We start from the raw sequence: 7,804 nt of genomic DNA, 5'->3' as shown, positions 1-7,804 counted from the left end.
ACAGGAATATTTGCAGCCAGTTTGAAAGTGATGGTAATTGCTACGTTCCGGGCAAATTAGGCTTCACACTAGGGCGTTGCTCCACCAGATCGATTAGTTAGTGCCTTAGAAGTCAATGCCAGAAGCATAAAATACAATATATATGCAACAGTTTTTCCATCGTATAAAACGAATAATTGCAACCAGTATGAAAGATAACGTCATTTCTACTTTCCGGGCAACCTAGGCTTCACCCTAGGGCGTTGCTCCAACAGATTGAATAGTTAGGGCCTTAGAAGTCAACGCCGGAAGCCTAAAATGCAATAAAAATACAAGAGTTTTTCCATCGTATAAACGGATTAATTGCAACCAGTTTGAAAGTGATGGCCATTTCTACGTTCCGGGCAACCTAGGCTTCACTCTAGGGCGTTGCTCCACCAGGTCGAATAACTAGGGCCTTAGAAGTCAACGCCAGAGGCATAAAATACAATATAAATACAACAGTTTTTCCATCGCATAAAACGAATAATTGCAACCAGTATGAAAGTTATGGTCATTTCTACTTTCCGGGCAACCTAGGCTTCACCCAAGGGCGTTGCTTCAACAGATTGAATATTTAGGGCCTTAGAAGTCAACGCCCGAAGCATAAAATACAAAATAAATATAACAGTTTTTCCATCATATAACAGGAATATTTGCAACCAGTTTGAAAGTGATGGTCACTCCTACGTTGCGGGTAACCTAGGCTCCACACTAGGGCGTTGCTCCACCAGATCGAACAGCTAGGGCCTAAGAAGGCAACGCCAGATGCATAAAATACAATATAAATACAACAGTTTTTCCATCGTATAAAACGAATAATAGCAATGAGTGTGATAGTTATGGTCATTTCTAAGTTCCGGGCAACCTAGGCTTCACCCTAGGGCGTCGCTCCAACAGATTGAATAGATAGGGCCTTAGAAGTCACCGCCCGACGCATAGAATGCAATAAAAATGCAACAGTTTTTCCATCGTATAAAAGGATTAATTGCAACCAGTTTGAAAGTGATGGTCATTTCTACGTTCCGGGCAACCTAGGCTTCACTCTAGGGCGTTGCTCCACCAGATCGAATAGTTAGGGCCTTTGAAGTCAACGCCAGAAGCATAAAATGCAATAAAAATACAACAGTGTTTCCATCATATAACAGGAATAATTGCAACCAGTTTGAAAGTGATGGCCAATTCTACGTTCCGGGCAACCTAGGCTTCACTCTATTGCGTTGCTCCACCAGATCGAATAGTTAGTGCCTTAGAAGTCGACGCCAGAAGCTTGAAATACATTATAAATACAACAGTTTTTCCATCGTATAAAACGAATAATTGCAACCAGTATGAAACTTATGGTCATTTCTACTTTCCGAGCCACCTAGGCTTCACTCTAGGGCGTTGATCCTACAGATCGAATAGTTAGGGCCTAAGAAGTGAACGCCAGAAGCATAAAATACAATATAAATACAACAGTTTTTCCATCGTATAAAACGAATAATTGCAACCAGTATGAAAGTTATGGTCATTTCTACTTTCCGGGCAACCTAGGCTTCACACTATGGCGTCGCTCCAGCAGATTGAATAGTTAGGGCCTTAGAAGTCAACGCCCGACGCATAAAATGCAATAAAAATGCAACAGTTTTTCCATCGTATAAAAGGATTAATTGCAACCAGTTTGAAAGTGATGGTCATTTCTACGTTCCGGGCAACCTAGGCTTCACCCTAGGGCGTTGTTCCACCAGATGGAGTAGTTAGGGCATAAGAAGTCAACGCCCGACGCATAAAATGCAATAAAAATGCAACAGTTTTTCCATCGTATAAAAGGATTAATTGCAACCAGTTTGAAAGTGATGGTCATTTCTACGTTCCGGGCAACAGAGGCTTCACCCTAGGGCGTTGTTCCACCAGATGGAATAGTTAGGGCATAAGAAGTCAACGCCAGAAGCATAAAAGACCATATAAGTGCAACAGTTTTTCCATCGTATAAAATGTGTAATTGCAAACATTGCGAAAGTAATGGTCATTTCTACGTTCCGGGCAACCTAGGCGTCACTCTAGTGCGTTGCTCCACCACATCTAATAGCTACGGCCTTAGACGTCAACGACAGAAGCATAAAATACAATATAAATAGAACAGTTTTTCCATCATATAAAACGAATAATTGCAACCAGTATGAAAGCTATGGTCATTTCTACTTTACGGGCAACCTAGGCTACACCCTAGGGCGTTGCTCCTACAGATTGAATAGTTAGGGCTTTAGAAGTCAATGCCCGAAGCATAAAATGCAATAAAAATACAACAGTTTTTCCATCATATAACAGGAATATTTGCAGCCAGTTTGAAAGTGATGGTAATTGCTACGTTCCGGGCTAATTAGGCTTCACACTAGGGCGTTGCTCCACCAGATCGATTAGTTAGTGCCTTAGAAGTCAATGCCAGAAGCATAAAATACAATATATATGCAACAGTTTTTCCATCGTATAAAACGAATAATTGCAACCAGTATGAAAGATAACGTCATTTCTACTTTCCGGGCAACCTAGGCTTCACCCTAGGGCGTTGCTCCAACAGATTGAATAGTTAGGGCCTTAGAAGTCAACGCCGGAAGCCTAAAATGCAATAAAAATACAAGAGTTTTTCCATCGTATAAAAGGATTAATTGCAACCAGTTTGAAAGTGATGGCCATTTCTACGTTCCGGGCAACCTAGGCTTCACTCTAGGGCGTTGCTCCACCAGGTCGAATAACTAGGGCCTTAGAAGTCAACGCCAGAGGCATAAAATACAATATAAATACAACAGTTTTTCCATCGCATAAAACGAATAATTGCAACCAGTATGAAAGTTATGGTCATTTCTACTTTCCGGGCAACCTAGGCTTCACCCAAGGGCGTTGCTTCAACAGATTGAATATTTAGGGCCTTAGAAGTCAACGCCCGAAGCATAAAATACAAAATTAATATAACAGTTTTTCCATCATATAACAGGAATATTTGCAACCAGTTTGAAAGTGATGGTCACTCCTACGTTGCGGGTAACCTAGGCTTCACTCTAGGGCGTTGCTCCACCAGATCGAATAGCTAGGGCCTTAGAAGTCAACGCCCGAAGCATAAAATACAAAATAAATAGTACAGTTTTTCCATTTTATAAATCGTATAATTGCAACCGGTACGAAAGTTAACGTCATTTCTACGTTCCGGGCAACTTAGGCTTCTCTCTAGGGCGTTGCTCCACCAGATCGAATAGTTAGTGCCTTAGAAGTCAATGCCAGAAGCATAAAATACAATATAAATACAACAGTTTTTCCATCGTATAAAACGAATAATTGCAACCAGTATGAAAGATAACGTCATTTCTACTTTCCGGGCAACCTAGGCATCACCCTAGGGCGTTGCTGCAACAGATTGAATATTTAGGGCCTAAGAAGTCAACGCCCGAAGCATAAAATACAGAATAAATAGAACAGTTTTTTCATCGTATAAAACGAATAATTGCTACCGGTGTGAAAGTTATGGTCATTTCTACGTTCCCCGCAACCTAGGCTTTACCATAGGGCGTTGTTCCACCAGATGGAATAGTTAGGGCATAAGAAGTCAATGCCAGAAGCATAAAATACAATATAAATACAACAGTCTTTCAATCGTATAAAACGAGTAATTGCAACCAGTACGGAAGTTAACGTCATTTCTACGTTCCGGACAACCTAGGCTTCACCCTAGGGCGTTGCTCCAACAGATTGAATAGTTAGGGCCTTAGAAGTCAATGCCGGAAGCATAAAATGCAATAAAAATACATTAGTTTTTCCATCGTATAATAGGATTAATTGCAAACAGTTTGAAAGTGATGGCCAATTCTACGTTCCGGGCAACCTAGGCTTCACTCTATTGCGTTGCTCCACCAGATCGAATAGTTAGTGCCTTAGAAGTCGACGCCAGAAGCTTGAAATACATTATAAATAAAACAGTTTTTCCATCGTATAAAACGAATAATTGCAACCAGTATGAAACTTATGGTCATTTCTACTTTCCGAGCCACCTAGGCTTCACTCTAGGGCGTTGATCCTACAGATCGAATAGTTAGGACCTAAGAAGTGAACGCCAGAAGCATAAAATACAATATAAATACAACAGTTTTTCCATCGTATAAAACGAATAATTGCAACCAGTATGAAAGTTATGGTCATTTCTACTTTCCGGGCAACCTAGGCTTCACACTATGGCGTCGCTCCAGCAGATTGAATAGTTAGGGCCTTAGAAGTCAACGCCCGACGCATAAAATGCAATAAAAGTGCAACAGTTTTTCCTTCGTATAAAAGGATTAATTGCAACCAGTTTGAAAGTGATGGTCATTTCTACGTTCCCGGCAACCTAGGCTTCACCCTAGGGCGTTGTACCACCAGATGGAGTAGTTAGGGCATAAGAAGTCAACGCCCGACGCATAAAATGCAATAAAAATGCAACAGTTTTTCCATCGTATAAAAGGATTAATTGCAACCAGTTTGAAAGTGATGGTCATTTCTACGTTCCGGGCAACAGAGGCTTCACCCTAGGGCGTTCTTCCACCAGATGGAATAGTTAGGGCATAAGAAGTCAACGCCAGAAGCATAACAGACGATATAAGTGCAACAGTTTTTCCATCGTATAAAATGTATAATTGCAAACATTGCGAAAGTAATGGTCATTTCTACGTTCCGGGCAACCTAGGCGTCACTCTAGTGCGTTGCTCCACTACATCTAATAGCTACGGCCTTAGACGTCAACGACAGAAGCATAAAATACAATATAAATAGAACAGTTTTTCCATCATATAAAACGAATAATTGCAACCAGTACGAAAGCTATGGTCATTTCTACTTTACGGGCAACCTAGGCTACACCCTAGGGCGTTGCTCCTACAGATTGAATAGTTAGGGCTTTAGAAGTCAATGCCCGAAGCATAAAATGCAATAAAAATACAACAGTTTTTCCATCATATAACAGGAATATTTGCAGCCAGTTTGAAAGTGATGGTAATTGCTACGTTCCGGGCAACTTAGGCTTCACACTAGGGCGTTGCTCCACCAGATCGATTAGTTAGTGCCTTAGAAGTCAATGCCAGAAGCATAAAATACAATATATATGCAACAGTTTTTCCATCGTATAAAACGAATAATTGCAACCAGTATGAAAGATAGCGTCATTTCTACTTTCCGGGCAACCTAGGCTTCACCCTAGGGCGTTGCTCCAACAGATTGAATAGTTAGGGCCTTAGAAGTCAACGCCGGAAGCCTAAAATGCAATAAAAATACAAGAGTTTTTCCATCGTATAAAAGGATTAATTGCAACCAGTTTGAAAGTGATGGCCATTTCTACGTTCCGGGCAACCTAGGCTTCACTCTAGGGCGTTGCTCCACCAGGTCGAATAACGAGGGCCTTAGAAGTCAACGCCAGAGGCATAAAATACAATATAAATACAAGAGTTTTTCCATCGCATAAAACGAATAATTGCAACCAGTATGAAAGTTATGGTCATTTCTACTTTCCGGGCAACCTAGGCTTCACCCAAGGGCGCTGCTTCAACAGATTGAATATTTAGGGCCTTAGAAGTCAACGCCCGAAGCATAAAATACAAAATAAATATAACAGTTTTTCCATCATATAACAGGAATATTTGCAACCAGTTTGAAAGTGATGGTCACTCCTACGTTGCGGGTAACCTAGGCTTCACTCTAGGGCGTTGCTCCACCAGATCGAATAGTTATTGCCTTAGAAGTCAACGCCAGACGCATAAAATACAATATAAACACAACAGTTTTTCCATCGTATAAAACGAATAATTGCTACCAGTATGAAAGATAACGTCATTTCTACTTTCCGGGCAACCTAGGCATCACCCTAGGGCGTTGCTGCAACAGATTGAATATTTAGGGCCTAAGAAGTCAACGCCCGAAGCATAAAATACAGAATAAATAGAACAGTTTTTCCATCGTATAAAACGAATAATTGCAACCGGTATGAAAGATAACGTCATTTCTACTTTCCGGGCAACCTAGGCATCACCCTAGGGCGTTGCTGCAACAGATTGAATATTTAGGGCCTAAGAAGTCAACGCCCGAAGCATAAAATACAGAATAAATAGAACAGTTTTTCCATCGTATAAAACGAATAATTGCTACCGGTGTGAAAGTTATGGTCATTTCTACGTTCCGCGCAACCTAGGCTTTACCATAGGGCGTTGTTCCACCAGATGGAATAGTTAGGGCATAAGAAGTCAATGCCGGAAGCATAAAATACAATATAAATACAACAGTTTTTCAATCGTATAAAACGAGTAATTGCAACCAGTACGGAAGTTAACGTCATTTCTACGTTCCGGACAACCTAGGCTTCACCCTAGGGCGTTGCTCCAACAGATTGAATAGTTAGGGCCTTAGAAGTCAATGCCGGAAGCATAAAATGCAATAAAAATACATTAGTTTTTCCATCGTATAATAGGATTAATTGCAACCAGTTTGAAAGTGATGGTCATTTCTACGTTCCGGGCAACCTAGGCTTCACCCTAGGGCGTTGTTCCACCAGATGGAGTAGTTAGGGCATAAGAATTCAACGCCCGACGCATAAAATGCAATAAAAATGCAACAGTTTTTCCATCGTATAAAAGGATTAATTGCAACCAGTTTGAAAGTGATGGTCATTTCTACGTTCCGGGCAACGTATGCTTCACTCTAGGGCGTTGTTCCAACAGATCGAACACTTAGGGCCTAAGAAGGCACCGCCAGAAGCATAAAATACAATATAAATATAACAGTTTTTCCATCGTATAAAACGAATAATAGCAATCAGTGTGAAAGTTATGGTAATTGCTACGTTCCGGGCAACTTAGGCTTCTCTCTAGGGCGTTGCTCCACCAGATCGAATAGTTAGTGCCTTAGAAGTCAATGCCAGAAGCATAAAATACAATATAAATACAACAGTTTTTCCATCGTATAAAACGAATAATTGCAACCAGTATGAAAGATAACGTCATTTCTACTTTCCGGGCAACCTAGGCATCACCATAGGGCGTTGCTGCAACAGATTGAATATTTAGGGCCTAAGAAGTCAACGCCCGAAGCATAAAATACAAAATAAATAGAACAGTTTTTCCATCGTATAAAACGAATAATTGCTACCGGTGTGAAAGTTATGGTCATTTCTACGTTCCGGGCAACCTAGGCTTTACCATAGGGCGTTGTTCCACCAGATGGAATAGTTAGGGCATAAGAAGTCAATGCCAGAAGCATAAAATACAATATAAATACAACAGTTTTTCAATCGTATAAAACGAGTAATTGCAACCAGTACGGAAGTTAACGTCATTTCTACGTTCCGGACAACCTAGGCTTCACCCTAGGGCGTTGCTCCAACAGATTGAATAGTTAGGGCCTTAGAAGTCAATGCCGGAAGCATAAAATGCAATAAAAATACATTAGTTTTTCCATCGTATAATAGGATTAATTGCAAACAGTTTGAAAGTGATGGTCACTTCTACGTTCCGGGCAACCTAGGCTTTACTCTAGGGCGTTGCTCCACCAGATCGAATAGTTAGTGCCTTAGAAGTCAACGCCAGACGCATAAAATACAATATAAACACAACAGTTTTTCCATCGTATAAAACGAATAATTGCTACCAGTATGGAAGTGATGGTCATTTCTACGTTCCGGGCAACGTAGGCTTCACTCTAGGGCGTTGTTCCACCAGATCGAACACTTAGGGCTTAAGAAGGCACCGCCAGAAGCATAAAATACAGTATAAATACAACAGCATTTCCATCGTATAAA

Source organism: Calliopsis andreniformis, unplaced genomic scaffold, assembly GCF_051401765.1.
Source record: "Calliopsis andreniformis isolate RMS-2024a unplaced genomic scaffold, iyCalAndr_principal scaffold0004, whole genome shotgun sequence".
In the NCBI taxonomy this organism is placed as follows: domain Eukaryota; kingdom Metazoa; phylum Arthropoda; class Insecta; order Hymenoptera; family Andrenidae; genus Calliopsis; species Calliopsis andreniformis.
Note: the sequence above shows the minus strand (reverse complement) of the source record.